We start from the raw sequence: 18,946 nt of genomic DNA, 5'->3' as shown, positions 1-18,946 counted from the left end.
ACCTAAAAACACAAAAAATACCGTAAAACCGAATATACGCCGTCGTAGTAACACAGCGGGCTATTTTGGGTTAGTTAATTAAAAACTATGATAAACTTTGATTTAAAAGTTGTTCTTCTGGGAAAATGATTTTTCTTATGAACATGAAACTATATCTAAAAATCATGGTTAAACACAAAGTGGAAGTATGTTTTCCAAAATGGTCATCTAGACGTCGTTCTTTCGACTGAAATGACTACCTTTACAAAAATGACTTGTAATCTGTATTTCCGACTATAAACTTATACTTTTTCTGTTTAGATTCATAAACTTAAGTTCAATATGAAACCATAGCAACTTGAATCACTCAAAACGGATTTAAAACGAAGAAGTTATGGGTAAAACAAGATTGGATATTTTTACTTGTTGTAGCTACGTGAAAATTGGTAACAAATCTATATTAATCATATCCTAGCTAACTTATATTGTATAATACATATATTCTAATATATTATGTAATCTTGGGATACCATAGACACGTAAGCAAATGTTTTGACATATCATATCGACCCATGTATATATATTATTTGGAACAACCATAGACACTCTATATACAGTAATGTTGGAGTTAGCTATACAGGGTTGAGGTTGTTTCCAAAAATATATATACTTTGAGTTGTGATCTAGCCTGAGACGTGTATACACTGGGTCATGGATTGGGTCAAGATAATATATATCAATTTATTTTCTGTACATCTAACTATGGACAACTAGTTGTAGGTTACTAACGAGGACAACTGACTTAATAAACTTAAAACATTAAAACGTATTAAAAATGTTGTAAATATATTTTGAACATACTTTGATATATATGTACATATTTTTTATAGGTTCGTGAATCGACCAGTGGCCAAGTCTTACTTCCCGACGAAGTAAAAATCTGTGAAAGTGAGTTATAGTCTCACTTTTAAATTCTAAAATTTTGGGATGAGAATACATGCAGTTTTATAAATGTTTTACAAAATAGACACAAGTAAATGAAACTACATTCTATGGATTGATTATTAAACTGAATATGCCCCTTTTTAGTCTGGTAATCTAAGAATTAAGGAACAGACATCCTAATTGATGCGAATCCTAAAGATAGATCTATTGGGCCCAACGAGCCCCATCCAAAGTACTGGATGTTTTAGTACTTCGAATTCATCATGTTCGAAGGGAGTCCCGGAATGATAGGGGATATTCTATATGCATCTTGTTAAGGTCGGTTACCAGGTGTTCACCAAATGAATGATTTTTATCTCTATGTATGGGATGTATATTGAAATATGAAATCTTGTGGTCTATTATTACGATTTGATAAATATATAGGTTAAACCTATAACTCACCAACATTTTTGTTGATGTTTAAAGCATATTTATTCTCAGGTGATTATTAAGAGCTTCCGCTATTGCATGCTATTATATGGACAAGATTTGGTGTCAGCATGCTTGTATAATATTGTTTAAAACTGCATTCAAGATCTATTTTGTTGTAACATATTAATATTCGTAAACCAATATGTATTGGTAGTGTGTAAGTGTGATATTTGTTTGATTATCATTTCTGGATAGTCTAAGTGGTGTCTTTTTAACCTTGTCGATAAAATAAAGGTTATGGTTTGTTTTAAAAACGAATGCAGTCTTTGAAAAACGTCTCATATAGAGGTCAAAACCTCGCAACGAAATCACTTAATATGGAACGTTTATAATCAATATGAACGGGACATTTCAGTTGGTATCCGAGCGTTGGTCTTAGAGAACCAGAATTTTTGCATTAGTGTGTCTTACCGAGTTTGTTAGGATACATTAGTGAGTCTGGACTTCGACCGTGTTTTTCTTCAAAAATGATTGCTTAACATTTTTTGTTGGAAACTATATATTATTAACATGTAAATATTATGTGATATATTAATCTCTTAATGTGTTTGATATTGTGTGATAGATGTCTACCTATAGTACAAATCCCATCGACTCACCTAATAATAATGAAGAGTCGAATATACTTTGGGAAGATTCACAAATTCCCGAAGAGGAACCGGAAGAAGAGGAACCAGAAGAGGAGGAACCGGAAGAGGAGGAACCGGAAGAAGAGGAACCGGAAGAGGAGGAACCGGAAGAGGAAGAACCGGAAGAAGAAGAGGTTCCGGAGGAAGAAATATTGATACCTACAGTAAATCGGTTTAATAAAAGAAAATCCTCAACCAACGGACCAAAGTCAATAATGGTCAATGGTGTTTCTGCCGAGGAAGCAAAATATTGGGAAGATTACCAATTTTCCGATGAATCGGATCTCGATGAGGATTCCGATGATGTTATAGAAATTACCTCGACCCAATTTAATAAAGCAAAAGTAAATAATAAGGGAAAAGGTATAAAAATAGAGAAACCTGATTCCAACCCCGATGAACTTTATATGTATCGGAAACGTCCGTATTTCCTAAAATGTAACAATAACCCGGGAACCTCTAAACCACCAGGTTTTTCTAAACCATTGTGGAAAACGACGGCTCGTATTAGAGGAACACCATATATCCCTAGAAAATTAGGAAAACGAACCAAGTCCAAAGAAGAAGAAACCAGTGATTCAGATTAGAGGGTTGTAATCATGTTGTGTATTATATGTATTGTAGTGTGCTTGTACTTTTATGTTCTATGTAAAAATTGCTTGTATTGTTTGTTAATTAACTTTCACGAATCTAATCCTTGTTTATTTTACAGTATAAAAACAAAATGGACGTTGAGGGTAGACAACCGAATATTTTAGAAGACCTACCAGAGGATATGATTGAGGAAATCTTATCTAGAGTCGGTCAAAATTCATCAGCACATTTAGTTATGGCGAAATTAACTTGTCAAACATTTGAAAGACTTTCCAGAAATGCCTTAGTTTATAAAAGGCTTTCCTTTGATAGGTGGGGTATATCACATTGGGGAGACTGTAAGTTACGCCGTGCTTTCTTTAAAGCGTTAAATGCGGGGAACCCAAATGCAATTTTTCGCTACGGGTTAAGAACCTATTTTGACTCAACATATCCCAACATTGGATTTCGTGAATTAGAAAGAGCTTGTAACATGCAACATAAAGAAGCATGTTATACTTATGGGTTAGTGATGTTCGCTTCTCACCAAAGTGAGAAAAAGAACATCGGATTGCAACTATTAAATGAAACATTTCCATAAGTGACGGACTCAGTAGTTGGGGTAAGAAACAAGATTTTTAGATTGCTACGAGGCTGTTGGGCATTACGAAACTCTCGTCCTTTTGACGACATTACAACATGCTGCCTAGCCAATGGTCATAACGGTTACTTTCCACAAGACCAAGGATGGGAAGTCGTTTTAGTAAAACCAGAATGCATGACCTGTTTCTGGACTTGTGAATTACGTGTCTTTATTGCCTTTGTTGAACAACTTGAGTATTAATTAGAATTACCTTTATAGCTACCGTGTAGTAAGTTATTATGTGCTATATTTCATCCTATATGTATAATAGTGGTATTGTAAGTTTGTAAAATTTTGTATAAATTTTGAACGCGAAATTTTATTGTAATAAGTTTTTCATATAGAATCGTAGTAGTTGAATGGTATAATAGCTACTAAGTATGAACTTAACGGGTAGGTACTACCCGAATTAAAACTATAAAATGCTAATATGAAGAAAAAACTTTTATAAATAAGTTCATATTATGCTACGAAATACTATTGAATACTCTTAAAATTCTATATGATTAACTTAATTCTTTTGGGCTATTTTTGAAGGAAATGGCACCGACGACTCGTCAGAATTTGAACATGAGTGATGAAGACTTTCGTGTTTTCCTTGCAGCAAACATAGCCGCAGTACAGGCTGCGATGCAAAATAACAATAACTCTGGATCTAGCAGTGGAACTAACTCCACAAGAAATCGTGTAGGATGCTCCTACAAAGAATTCACTGCCTGCAAACCTTTGGAATTTGACGGAACCGAAGGACCAATTGGATTGAAACGGTGGACCGAGAAAGTCGAATCGGTGTTTGCCATAAGTAAGTGTACTGAAGAGGACAAAGTTAAGTACGCTACGCATACCTTCACAGGTACTGCGTTAACATGGTGGAACACCTATCTTGAACAGGTAGGACAAAATGCTGCTTACGCACTACCGTGGTCGGCATTCAAGCAATTGATGAACGAGCAGTACCGTCCTAGAAACGAAGTCAATAAGCTCAAGGTAGAGCTTAGAGAGTTACAAACACAAGGGTTTGACATTACCACGTATGAATGACGATTCACAGAATTGTGCCTATTGTGTCCGGGAGCGTTCGAAGATGAAGAAGAGAAGATCAACGCGTTTGTAAAAGGGTTACCAATAAGGATTCAAGAAGATATGAGTTCACACGAGCCCGCTTCCATATAGAAGGCAAGTTGAATGGCTCATAAACTCATAAATCAGATTGAGGGGAGAATTAAAGAACAGGCGGCCGAAGAAACCAACACGAAACAACTCATGAGGAAGTGGGAGGAAAACGGCGACAAGAGTCACCAGTACAACAACAATAACAATTACAACCACAACCGCAACAACAATCGCAACAATAACCGCAATCCTAACAATAACTACAACAAACGTCCCAAAAACAACAACAACAACAACTACAACAACCGTTTCAACAACAATAACAATCCCAACAACAACCTCAATAACAACAAACAACAGAAACAACCATGCTTCAGGTGTGCAGAGTACCATCCGATTGCGTTTTGCACAACAGTTTGCACCAAGTGTATGAGAAGTGGTCATGGCGCAAAATTTGAGGTTTACAGACCAAAGAACAACAAAAATAAAGAAACTAATAAGGTCAGAACAAATAATGCCGACGTAGTTTGTTATAAATGTGGAAAATCGGGCCACATTATTAGAAATTGCCCAAACTAAGGGAATACTAATGGGCAAGGCCGCGGAAGAGTTTTCAATATTAATGCGGCAGAAACGCAGGAAGACCCGGAGCTTGTTACGGGTACGTTTCTTATTGATAATACATCTGCTTATGTTTTATTTGATTAGGGTGCGGATAGAAGCTATATGAGTAGAGATTTTTGTGCTAAATTAAGTTGTCCACTGACGCCTTTTGATAATAAGTTTTTACTCGAATTAACAAATGGTAAATTAATTACAGCAGATAATATATGTCGGAATCGAGAAATTAAGCTGGTTAGTGAAACATTTAAGATTGATTTGATACCAGAAGTTTTGATGTGATAATTGGCATGGATTGGTTGAAAAAGGTGAGAGCAGAGATGTAAGACCCGAATATTTTATTGTACATATGTGTGTATAAGTTATTTAAGTTGTGGGGTTTAGGTTGTATTTAATTAAAAGGCAAAATAAGCTGAACTGGACATTTGGCGCGCCGCGCCATTAAGGACTGACAGCTCACTTTGTTTTTAATCAAGATATTTTGAGGGTATTTTGGTAAAACCACTTAAGGTCCGACTTTAAGGCTTGGATCAGTTGTTTGGAGTTTTATTTACTCCATATTCACCTTCCTTATCATCTTCCAATCAATTCTAGAGAGAGAGGTAGAATCTAGAGTGAGAGAGCTCAAATTAAGGAAGAAGAAGCTCGAATCGGGTCAAAGTGCAAGCACTAAAGTTGTTCATCTCCTTATTTGCTACGTTTTGATAGTTGTGGTAAGCCCTAAACCTAACTTCCTTGTTTTAATTGTTAAAGAGTTAGGGTTTGTGTGAGTGATGAACAATAAGACCCATTTGTTAGTGAATTGGGTGTTTTGGGTGAATTTGGGTTATGTTGACTCAAAGATGACTAACTAGGGTTTTTCAAGTATTAATTGTTGTTAATAAACCTTAATTAGTTAGTAAATTGCTAGAACACCAATATTTATGTAAATGGGTGTTAAGTGGGTTAGTGGATGACCCGAAATGGGGGTGTTGACCTTAAATTGGTCAAATGGGTCAAAATGGACCTAAGTTAGATAATGATTGAGATTAATGCTTAAACCTAATGTTAAAAGGTGTTTTAAGACCTAACTTGGCTAATGCTAGGGTTTTTGGTGTGAGTTGACCCAATTTTAGGGTTAGGTGTCCAAATGGGTCGAAATGACCTAGTAATGGTGAGTGTTATGAGTTTGACCAACTTGAATGGAAAATTGATTATATATACACTTTGTAATAAGTGCATTACCTTGAAGTTTCAAGCTTGGTTTATTGATTCACCGAAGACGTAAGGTGAGTGGAATAATTATATGTGTAGGTATATAATGTATCTATTTGTTGTAGCGTGAAATGTGTAGTGTCGAGGTGCTAAGACACCACGTTTCACGTGATGAGTGAAGCATCGAGGTGTTAAGATGCCACTCGGGGTGAAGCATCGAGGTGTTAAGATGCCACCTAGGGGTGTAGTGTCGAGGTGTTAAGACACCACTCCGTAAAATAATGAGTGAAGCATCGAGGTGTTAAGATGCCACTCGGGGTGAAGTGCCGAGGTGTTAAGGTGCCACCCTAGGGGTTAGTGATACGAGGTGTTAAGTACCCTAACGGATGTTATGAACACCAATGGCGTTTTCGCGAGCGCCATTCCCTTGTACGATTGGTTAACCATGGTTATTTGTGTTGTAAGAGTAAGCATATTATATCATTCGAGTTATGTTTATATGCGTTGTTATGCTAGCTTGTGGTATTGGAGATTTCTAGCTTGTATTCGAGATTATAAGCTAATTGTGTTGCTAGCATGTATGCGGTAGTTGAGTAAGTGATTGCAAGTAGGTATATTATATATGTATGTGTATAATTATTGCATTCACTAAGCGTTGCTTACCCTCTCGTTGTTTACCTTTTTATAGGTTCGGTTGTGGACAAGGGTAAGGGCATCATCTTGGATTAGAGATCCCGTCGTTGCTAGAGAATGCTTTTGGGCTATTTAGCTTTTGGAGTATTGACCGAGACTTGGGTAGTTTAATCCCAAACACCATGCTCGTAGTGTAGTTTGGTACTTAAACTTTTGATGGTCGAAACTCATATTTTGAATTAAACTCGTAAAACGGCCGATGTGGGCCCCGCTTCGTAAAACTCATTTTTATTAATGGAATGTGTTAGTTTTACATATTTGAATATGTTGTTAAAAGCGTTTTGTCTAATTATGTCGGGAAGTGACCAATCTTTTTAGCATTTCAAGACTTTTTGGACAGACCAGAATGGCGCGCCGCGCGGCCTTCTGGCACGCCGCGGCGCGCCATATGCTGTTCCAGCAATTTTTTTTTTATTATTTGATATTTTCCGCGGGTTCGTTTGTGTTTTGGTTTGGGTCATTACAGAGCATGGTCTAAGGGATTTAGGTGACTTGAGATAGGCGCCTAGACTTAGACTTTTTGTATGCGCGTTAGGCGGGACTTGTAGGACTTTGGGTCGGATCGGGTTTTGGTTAGTGCATAGGTTTATGTGAACTAATCATGCACTATTGTTTTGTGTGGTATTTGAAATCGTCAAGCGAGATAGACGTGGTACTAGTGAGTTAATGCGATGTGCTAGCGTAACAATGATTAGCTACCATTGTTACGGGTTCAAATCGTGTCAAACAAGCGATGTACGACGATTGTTGAGCAAGATAGGGTAATGTGGTGTATATGTATATGCATATGGGTTAAGTCCTTTCGTTTTGTTGCTTAATTTACTTCGTTTTATAGAATGAAGATGAGAAATAGACACGACACCAATGACGGAGGTACGAGTGAGGACGTTGAACTCACGGACAAGGTTGAGGCCATCTTTAAAAGGCTAAAGAGGGATTTTCTTGACGACGTTCGAAAGGTCTTCCAAGAGTCGGTCGATGGACAAGTGACCGAAATGATCAATGATCGAATGAAATCCGCAATAGAGGAGGCTTTAGAGGCTAGAAACATTTATCCTCGAGGCGAAAGGGGTGAAGGTAATGGTGGGGGTGGAAGGCGGGACTTCCACTACAAAAGTTTCAAGGATACTCAACCTCCGATGTTTAATGGGGTGCGAGATCCGTTGAAAAGCACGTGTTAGATTTCCGATATCGAGGGGGCTTTTCGTACCGCGGAGTGTCCTCCCGAAAGGAAGGCGAGGTATGGTTCTAGTATGTTGAGGGAAGAAGCCAAGTTGTGGTGGGACGACAAAATTAACTTATATGGTGAAGAGCAATGCATGAACTTGACATGGGAGGAGTTTAAGAGGGAATTCTTCAAAGAATACAGAAATTCTTTCGATCTTGATAGAATCCGGGACGAGTTGCACCATTTGCAACAAGGTTCAATGGACTTGGTCACACTCAAGTCTACCTTTTTGGCAAAAACTCGTTTTTGTCCGGAATATGTGGGTGACGATCACAAGCTAATGAAAGATTTCTACCGTACTTTGAATGATGAGTTCAAGGGCAAGATTAGTCGAGGCATGGCTAAGTCTTTTGATGAGTTATTTGAATTGGCCCTGGGTTTTGAGCCGGATGTTCCAAGAAAAAGCGATTTCACGTTTTTTAAAAGAAAGTTTGAAGGTTCTAGTCATTCTAACTTTTTAAACAAGAAGAACAAGAACAAGAAGGGTTCCGAGAGTGTTAATAGCGTAAAGAAGGGCGTTTCCATGAGTTTTTCTTATACGTGCTACAATTGTGGGCAACCGGGTCATATGGCTCGTGAATGTCCTAAACCATCTTTCGGAAACAAGGTCACTTGTTTTAATTGCGGAAAAGAAGGGCATAAGAAGCAGGAGTGTCCCAATTTACGAAACGATAATGTGAAGCGACTAGAGAAGGCGGCGGGTACGGCTAGGGGTCGCAACTATTTAATGACCAATGATGAAGCCAAACAATCGAACGAAGTTGTCTCAGGTACTTTCATGGTTAATTCTAATCCGGCAAGGATTCTTTTCGATGGCTGTGCGAATCTGTCGTTTGTGTCTCCTAAATTTGTGCCTAAACTTAATAGACCGTTAGCTAAGTTAAGTCGTCCGGTAGAAGTCGAAATAGCGGACGGCAAGACGGTGCTAGTGGTCGACGTGTGTAAAAATTGTGATGTGGTGTTTGGTGCCGAAAACTTTAAGATAGATCTCATTCTGATGACTTTGGGCGACTTTGATATTGTTGTGGGTATGGATTGGGTCGATCGTAATAGAGCCGATATTGCTTGTCATGAAAAATTTATTCGTGTGAAGACCCCAAGTGGGGGAGAGTTAATTATTCACGGTGATAAGCATAGAAGACTTGTGCCGATATGCACTTTGCACGGGCACGTCGTCTCCTCGATAGTGGTGGCATGGCCTTTCTTGCCCATGTTGTTGATACTCGTGATGAGCCACCACCCATTCGTGAAATTCTGGTGGTTAGTGAATTCGAAGACGTTTTTCCGGATGAGTTACCGGGTGTTCCGGCGGAAAGACAAGTTGAATTTCGCATTGAGTTGGTTCCGGGAGCTACTCCCGTTGCTAAAACTCCTTATCGTTTAGCGCCAAAGGAAATGCAAGAGTTGTTAAATCAAACCCAAGAGTTGCTTGAGAAGGGTTTTATTCGACCGAGTGCTTCGCCATGGGGCGCTCCGGTTCTATTCGTAAAGAAGAAGGATAGTAGTATGCGGATGTGCATCGATTATAGGGAGTTAAATAAAGTGACGATCAAGAATCGTTATCCAATACCTCGGATTGACGATTTGTTTGACCAACTCCAAGGTGCAACGTATTTCTCTAAAATTGACCTACGATCCGGCTATCATCAAATGCGGGTCCGTGAAGAAGATATCGAGAAAACGGCTTTTCGAATGCGTTATGGGCATTTTGAGTTTGTGGTAATGCCTTTTGGTCTCACGAATGCACCGGCGGCATTCATGGATCTTATGAACCGAGTGTGCCAACCTATGTTGGACAAGTCAGTGATTGTGTTCATTGACGACATACTAGTCTACTCGAAAAGTATGAATGAACATGAGCGTCATTTGCGCGAAGTATTGAAGACGTTACGAAAGGAGAAGTTGTATGCTAAGTTCTCCAAATGTGAATTTTGGCTAAGGGAGGTTCAATTCCTTGGCCACATTGTGAACAAAGACGGTATTCAAGTAGATCCGGGGAAGATAGAGATGGTGAAGAGTTGGGAACGACCGACTACGCCTACGGAAATCCGAAGTTTTCTCGGATTGGCCAGTTATTATCGTCGGTTTATCCAAGACTTTTCTAAGATCGCTTCTTCGTTGACGAAATTGACGAGGAAGAACGTGAGATTTACTTGGGGGAACGAGCAAGAAATTGCTTTTCAATTTCTAAAAGAGAAATTGTGTCAAGCTCCGGTGTTAGTGTTGCCGGAAGGAGTGGAAGACATGACGGTTTATTGTGATGCTTCGTTAAATGGGCTCGGGTGTGTTCTAATGCAAAGAGGTAAGGTCATCGCTTATGCCTCTCGACAACTAAAGGAACACGAAACGAGATATTCGACTCATGATCTTGAGTTGGCGGCGGTTGTGCATGCGTTGAAAATTTGGCGCCATTACTTGTATGGTGTCAAGAGTACGATTTATTCGGATCATAAGAGTTTGAAACATCTCTTTAATCAACGAGATTTAAATTATCGTCAACGTAGGTGGATGGATGTGGTAAAAGATTATGATTGTGAAATACTTTATCATCCGGGCAAGGCGAATGTGGTCGCGGATGCATTAAGTCGAAAGAGTCATCACCCGGCGTTACGAATGGGATTGTTACGTATGATTATTACTAACAATTTTCTTGAAAAACTTGGTGTGATTCTAATAGAGGCTTACGTTCACAACAAGCATGCGGAATAGTGGGGCAATCAGATTTCATTACTATTGGCTCGCGTGGTTTGTTGTCTTTTCAAGGAAGAGTGTGGGTGCTGAAGATGGGTGATTATCGACAAGTGCTACTTGATGAAGCACATAAGTCAAAGTATTCCATTCATCTGGGCGCGACGAAAATGTATCTTGATTTAAGGAAAGATTATTGGTGGCCGGGCATGAAACGTGATGTTGTAAAATATGTTGAACAATGTGTTACATGTTTGCAAGTTAAGGCTGAGCACCAAAAGCCGTATGGTAAGTTACAACCGTTGGAAATCCCGAAATGGAAATGGGAGCACATTACCATGGATTTCATCACAAAGTTACCTAAAACGGCGAGAACCCAATTTGATTCGATTTGGGTTATAGTTGATCGATTGACGAAAAGTGCTTTGTTTCTTCCCATTCGGGAAGCAATATCGTCGGAGACATTGGCTAAGTTGTTTATCAAGGAAGTCATCTCTCAACACGGAGTTCCTATATCAATTATTTCGGATCGAGATACTCATTTTACATCTCGGTTTTGGGAAAAGTTTCACGAAGATATGGGCACACAATTGAAATTGAGCACGGCGTATCATCCTCAAACGGACGGTCAAACCGAACGTACGAATCAAACTTTGGAGGATATGTTACGGGCGTGTATTATTGATTTTGGTGGTATTTGGGACGAGCACTTACCTTTGGTGGAATTCTCGTACAATAATAGCTACCACACTAGTATCGGGATACCACCTTATGAGATGCTATATGGACGAATGTGTCGAGCTCCAATTTGTTGGGGTGAAGTGGGTCAAAGGGAAATCGGGAGTACCGATTTGGTTTTGAAGACGAATAACAAGATTGATATTATTCGGGATCATTTGAAGAAGGCTGAAGATAGACAAAAGTCGTATGCCGATAAACGTAGACGAACGATTGAATTTCAAGAAGGCGACATGGTAATGCTTAAGGTTTCGTCATGGAAGGGTATTATTCTATTTCGAAAATGGGGAAAGTTAGCTCCTCGGTTTATTGGGCCATTCAAAGTTTTAGCTCGTGTTGGTGAAGTTGCATATCAATTGGAATTACCCGAAGAACTTGCGGGGATCCATAACACATTTCATGTTTCCCACCTTCGTAAGTGTCTTGCGGATGATTCTTCATGGATGCCATTAGACGAAATTGAGCTAAACAATAAGTTGGAATATGTTGAAGAGCCACTTGCTATACTTGATGAGAAGGTGAAAATGTTGCGTAACAAGGAGGTGAGAACTTTTAAGGTTCAATGGCGTCGGAGTAAAGGTTTCGAGTTTACATGGGAACCCGAAGAATTCGTGTTGGTTTATCTTCCTTCTTGTCATGCGGCTTGGATCGCGAGGACGCGCTCCGAATTAAGTGGGGGAGAGTTGTAAGACCCGAATATTTTATTGTACATATGTGTGTATAAGTTATTCAAGTTGTGGGGTTTAGGTTGTATTTAATTAAAAGGCAAAAGAAGCTGAACTGGGCATTTGGCGCGCCGCGCGGCCTTATGGCGCGCCACGCCATTACGGGCTGACAGCTCACTTTGTTTTTAATCAAGATATTTTGAGGGCATTTTGGTAAAACCACTTAAGGTCTGACTTTAAGGCTTGGATCAGTTGTTTGGAGTTTCATTTACTCCATATTCACCTTCCTTATAATCTTCCAATCAATTCTAGAGAGAGAGTTAGATTCTAGAGTGAGAGAGCTCAAATTAAGGAAGAAGAAGCTCGAATCGGGTCAAAGTGCAAGCACTAAAGTTGTTCATCTCCTCATTTGCTACGTTTTGATAGTTGTGATAAGCCCTAAACCTAACTTCCTTGTTTTAATTGTTAAAGAGTTAGGGTTTGTGTAAGTGATGAACAATAAGACCCATTTGTTAGTGAATTGGGTGTTTTGGGTGAATTTGGTTATGTTGACTCAAAGATGACTAACTAGGGTTTTTCAAGTATTAATTATTGTTAATAAACCTTAATTAGTTAGTAAATTGCTAGATAACCAATATTTATGTAAATGGGTGTTAAGTGGGTTAGTGGATGACCCGAAATGGGGGTGTTGACCTTAAATTGGTCAAATGGGTCAAAATGGACCTAAGTTAGATAATGATTGAGATTAATGCTTAAACCTAATGTTAAAAGGTGTTTTAAGACCTAACTTGGTGATAATGCTAAAAACGAACATATATTTCATAGCATTATTCCTCAAGAAAGACAAGCTTTTAGTTGCAACTGTTCTATTTACAAGTGATATTCGTTTAAATAATAAAAGGTGAAGACAAAAGACAGATTTGACGAATTGAAGACGCAAACGACCAAAAAGCTCAAAAGTACAAAATACAATCAATGAGGTTCCAATTATTGATAAGAAACGTCTCAAAATTACAAGAGTACAAGATTCAAAACGCAAAGTACAAGATAATAAATTGTACGCAAGGACGTTCGAAAATCCGGAACCGGGACCAGAGTCAACTCTCAACGCTCGATGCAACGGACTAAAAATTACAAGTCAACTATGCACATAAATATAATATAATATATAGTTAATTCTTAAAATTAATATATATATTATATTATATTATAAAACCGTCGGCAGAAGAAAACAACCAAATGTGAGCCTCCCCAGCTGGCCATGCGATCGCATGGCCTTGAAGAGCAAAGCTCATGCGATCGCATGAGCTCCTTTTTCAGTTCACATGCCTATAAATTCGCAGTTTGGTGAACGTAAAATCCATCCATCAATCTCTCTATCTATATGTAAACGTATATATTTATATTTTAATTTTAATTTTAAATCCTAATAATAAGGGTATGTTAGCGAATGTTGTAAGGGTGTAAGTCGAAATTCTGTCAGTGTAACGCTACGCTATTTTTAATCATTGTAAGTTATGTTCAACCTTTTTAATTTAATGTCTCGTAGCTAAGTTATTATTATGCTTATTTAATCCGAAGTAATCATGATGTTGGGCTAAAAATATTAAAATTGGGTAATTGGGCTTTGTACCATAATTGGGGTTTGGACAAAAGAACGACACCTGTGGAAATTAGACTATGGGCTATTAATGGGCTTTATATTTGTTTAACTAAATGATAGTTTGTTAATTTTAATATAAAGATTTACAATTGGACGTACCTATAAATAACCATATACACTCGATCGGACACGATGGGCGGGGTATTTATATGTACGAATAATCGTTCATTTAACCGGACACGGGAATGGATTAATAGCCACTAGAATTATTAAAACAGGGGTGAAATTATGTACAAGGACACTTGGCATAATTGATAACAAAGTATTAAAACCTTGGGTTACACTCAGTCGACATCCTGGTGTAATTATTAAACAAAGTATTAAAATCTTGTTACAGTTTAAGTCCCCAATTAGTTGGAATATTTAAACTTCGGGTATAAGGATAATTTGACGAGGACACTCGCACTTTATATTTATGACTGATGGACTGTTATGGACAAAAACCAGACGGACATATTAAATAATCCAGGACAAAGGACAATTAACCCATGAGCATAAAACTAAAATCAACACGTCAAACATCATGATTACGGAAGTTTAAATAAGCATAATTCTTTTATTTTATATTTAATTTCCTTTATTTTATATTTAATTACACTTCTAATTATCGCATTTTTATTTATTGTTATTGTATTTAATTGCACTTTTAATTATCGTACTTTTTAATTATCGCAAGTTTATTTTATCGCACTTTTATTATTCGCAATTTCATTATCGTTATTTACTTTACGCTTTAAATTAAGTCTTTTATTTATTTAATATTTTACATTTTGTTTTAACTGCAACTAAAGTTTTTAAAATCGACAAACCGGTCATTAAACGGTAAAAACGCCCTTTATAATAATAATATTATATATATTTGTATTTTTATAAATTTAAACTAATATAGCGTTAAGCTTTGTGAAAAATATTCCCTGTAGAACGAAACGGACTTACTAAAAACTACACTACTGTACGATTAGGTACACTGCCTATAAGTGTTGTAGCAAGGTTTAAGTATATCCATTCAATAAATAAATAAATATCTTGTGTAAAATTGTATCGTATTTAATAGTATTTCCTTGTAAAATTTAAAAGTATTTTATACCCCTTAGCTTTAACATCAAGTATTTTTGGCGCCGCTGCCGGGGATCGAAAAAATTTAGCTTAAAAGCCGGAAAGCGCAACGCTATATATATAAAAAAAGATTGTTATTTTTAGTTTACTTTTATAAAAATACGTTTTTGTAAAAATACTTTTTAAAAATTCAAAAATATAAAAAGAAAAACAAAAATTTATATATTTTTAAGAGTTTGTTAAATATATAAGTTTTATAAAGTTTCTTTATTTTTATTTTTAGTATTTAAAAATATACATTTTATTTAAATATTGTATTTTTTTTATAAAATATCAAAACAGAAAAAAAAAATATAAAAGTTTACGGGCTACACTGTAGCAGCCCAACTCATCTGGCCCGATTTTCTACTTCATGTGATCGCATGAATATATAGCATACACTCCATGCGATCGCATGGAGTGATTTGACTCGATCGAAACATAAGCTGCACGAAATTAGGGTTTATAATAATAATTATTATTAATTAATAACCCTAATTAGGTTATAATTATTTTATTATTTAGTTTAGTTTATTTATAATTTGTATTTTAAGTCTAAATTAGTTTTAATAATTTATAAAATTAATAGTTTTATAAAATAAATAATATAAAAATAATATTTTTATAAAAATTGTAATTTTTACAACTTTTTATATATTTTTATATTTTGTCCCTTTTTAATAGTTTTAGCGTAATTTTTGTATTTTTCGCTCGTATTTATTTTTAATTCATAGTTTTTGCCATAGTTATTTTTATTTCTAGATTTTTAGGCCTTGCCGTAAAATTCCTTAAGTGCTTTTTCTTTAGACTAAGATTTAGGTGCTTTAGAATTTTGCGACGCCTTTTTAAGTTTTAGTACCTTTTTAAGTTATTTCCATTTGGGATATAGTTTATTTGTAAGCTTTAAGACGCAACTTTTAGTTTTAAATTTTTAGTTCCTTTTTAAGTTTAGACGCGCTATTTTCTTATTTCTCGACGCCTTTTACCTATGTATCAATTATCATTCCGATTAGTAATCTCAATTTGCGATTATAATTTTAAGTTAGTGATAGTAATAAGGTTGGGTTAGTCGAGTGTTTTTAAGTTCTATAAGTCACTCTTTTTCTTTCTTATTTTTATTTTTCGATTTTTTCCGACGCACTCTTTTTCTTTCTTATTTCTCGCTATTCTAGTTTTTAGGACATAAATTTTTATTCTACTTCTTATCTAAATTTCTTAAAATTACGAAAATTTATTTTAAGTGGTTAAATTGATAGACATCAAAATTTTCTGGTTCGTAGTAATAGTTGGATTTGTACGTGGACCGGGTTATTGGAGCCAAACAGTCCTCAATTATATTGAGACCAAACGAATCCTGCCCCTCTGCTGCATCTTTTGGCTATTCGAAACGTGAGCAAAATCAGAAAAGTCTATTGATTGGATAACTTATATAATTTTTCTTTCCTTTTTAAAAACTAATAGGATATTCAGTGAATGCACCGAGCAAGACGTACACCACCTTTTGTACGTTCACCACCTGTAACTAGATCAAGACATTTAGCAAATATTACCGCCGTTGATTTTTCTTTAGAATCTTCATCCAGTCGACCAAGTACTCCAATTCAAATTTCCGATAATCCATTTTTTGAACCCAACCTCACAATTGAGAATCCGGAGAATATTCAGGGACGATTCATAGATCCTGAACCACTAAACTTTCCTCCGGAACCACCAATCATTCAAACAGAGATTGTTGAGGAACGAACCATTAAATCAGAATCCTCTAGTGATTCGGATTCAACAAATTCAATTATGGAGAATCTGGAACCTTTAAGTATGGAAGACCGAATGAGAGCTAAACGCACTGGCCAAGGTCACGCAATTACTCATCCAGACATTAATGCGCCAGATTATAAAATCAAAGGACAAATTCTACACATGGTGACTAATCAATGCCAATTTAGTGGTGCGCCAAAGGAAGATCCAAATGAACATCTTCGTACCTTTAATAGGATCTGCACACTATTTAAAATCCGAGAAGTGGAGGATGAACAGATATATCTCATGTTATTTCCCTGGACTTTAAAGGGAGAAGCCAAAGATTGGTTGGAATCGTTACCTGAAGGGGAGATTGATACATGGGATGTTTTAGTTGAAATTTTTTTTAAACAATTCTTTCCTGCATCTAAAGCCGTAAGACTTCAAGGAGAAATTGTTACGTTCACACAGAAACCGAATGAAACTCTATATGAGGCGTGGACAAGATTTGGAAAGTTATTAAGAGGATGTCCGCAACATGGTTTAGATACCTGTCAAATAGTACAAATATTCTACCAAGGATGCGACATCACTACAAGGAAAGACATAGATATAGCAGCTGGTGGTTCCATTATGAAGAAAACCGAAACTGATGCTTATAAAATTATTGATAACACTGCTTCCCACTCACATGAGTGGCACCAAGAAAAAGATATCGTTAGATCATCTAAAGCAGCTAGAGCCGATTCTAGCCATGACTTAGATTCCATTTCCGCAAAGATAGATGCTGTCGAGAGACGAATGGAAAAGATGACTAAAGATATACACTCAATACGAATTAGTTGTGAGCAGTGTGGAGGACCACATTTGACAAAAGATTGTCTCAGTATTGAATTAACAATGGAACAAAGAGAGAATATTTCATACATAAACCAAAGGCCTGGAAATAATTATCAGAATAATTATCAACCGCCAAGACCGATTTACAATCAAAACCAGAACTATAACCGAAATATTCCATACAACAACCAACAAGGTCCTAGCAATCAACAAGTATCCAATAATACTTACAACCAGCAAAGACCTAATTTTCAAAACAAACCACCATAACAAACCGATGATAAAAAGCCGAATTTAGAAGATATGATGACGAAGCTAGTTGAAACTCAAACGCAGTTTTTCACATCTCAAAAACAAACCAATGAACAAAATGCTCAAGCATTTAGAAATCAACAAGCTTCTATTCAAAATCTGGAACAAGAAGTAAGTAACCTAGCAAGATTAATAGGTGAAAGAAAACCGGGAAGTCTACCTAGTGATACAAATGCTAACCCCCGGAATGAAACAGCTAAAGCCATTACCACAAGAAGTGGTACAACACTTAAACCACCTGAAATACCTGTAACTTCTGATGAAGCTATTCCTACTCCACAAGAACCACAACCTGATCAAGATAAGGAAAAAGAACCGGTAGTTGAAAAGGTTAATGAAGATAACACAGTTAAGGCTAAACCTTATGTTAAACTATACCAACCACCACTTCCTTACCCGAGTAAAATGAAGAAAGAGAAACTTGAAGCCGAGCAATCCAAATTCTTGGATATGTTTAAACGAATAAATGTAAATCTTCCTTTCATTGATTTGATTTCAGGAATGCCTAGATATGCTAAATTCTTGAAAGATCTGATCACGAATAGAAAGAAAATGGAAGAACTCTCGGCTGTTACTATGAACGCTAATTGTTCAGCAGTGCTGTTGAATAAGATACCAGAAAAACTATCTGATCCAGGAAGTTTCACAATTCCATGTTTTCTGGGTAGTCTTAGTTCAATAGAAGCATTGGCAGACTTAGGTGCTAGTATAAATTTAATGCCGTTTTCACTATACACTAAACTAGACCTTGGAGAATTGAAACCAACAAGAATAAGCATACAATTAGCCGATCGATCAATAAAATATCCTAGAGGGATAATGGAGAACATGCTAGTTAAAGTTGGTACTTTAGTATTTCCAGTAGATTTTGTTGTTCTGGACATGGAAGAAGATTCTCAAGTTCCTCTCATATTAGGAAGACCATTCTTAAACACGGCTAAAGCAATGATAGACGTGTTCGGTAAGAAATTGACCCTAAGTATAGAGGACGAGAGTGTTACCTTTTCAGTTGATAAAGCAATGCAACAACCTCAATCTGCAGATGATACATGTTATTATATTCAAACTATAGATTCACATGCAGAATTATTAGAAGAATTTCCAGAATTACAAGGA

Source organism: Rutidosis leptorrhynchoides, chromosome 4 (assembly GCF_046630445.1).
Source record: "Rutidosis leptorrhynchoides isolate AG116_Rl617_1_P2 chromosome 4, CSIRO_AGI_Rlap_v1, whole genome shotgun sequence".
NCBI classification, from domain to species: Eukaryota; Viridiplantae; Streptophyta; class Magnoliopsida; order Asterales; family Asteraceae; genus Rutidosis; species Rutidosis leptorrhynchoides.
The sequence above is the reverse complement of the archived record's forward strand: the minus strand, read 5'-3'. Positions refer to the sequence as shown.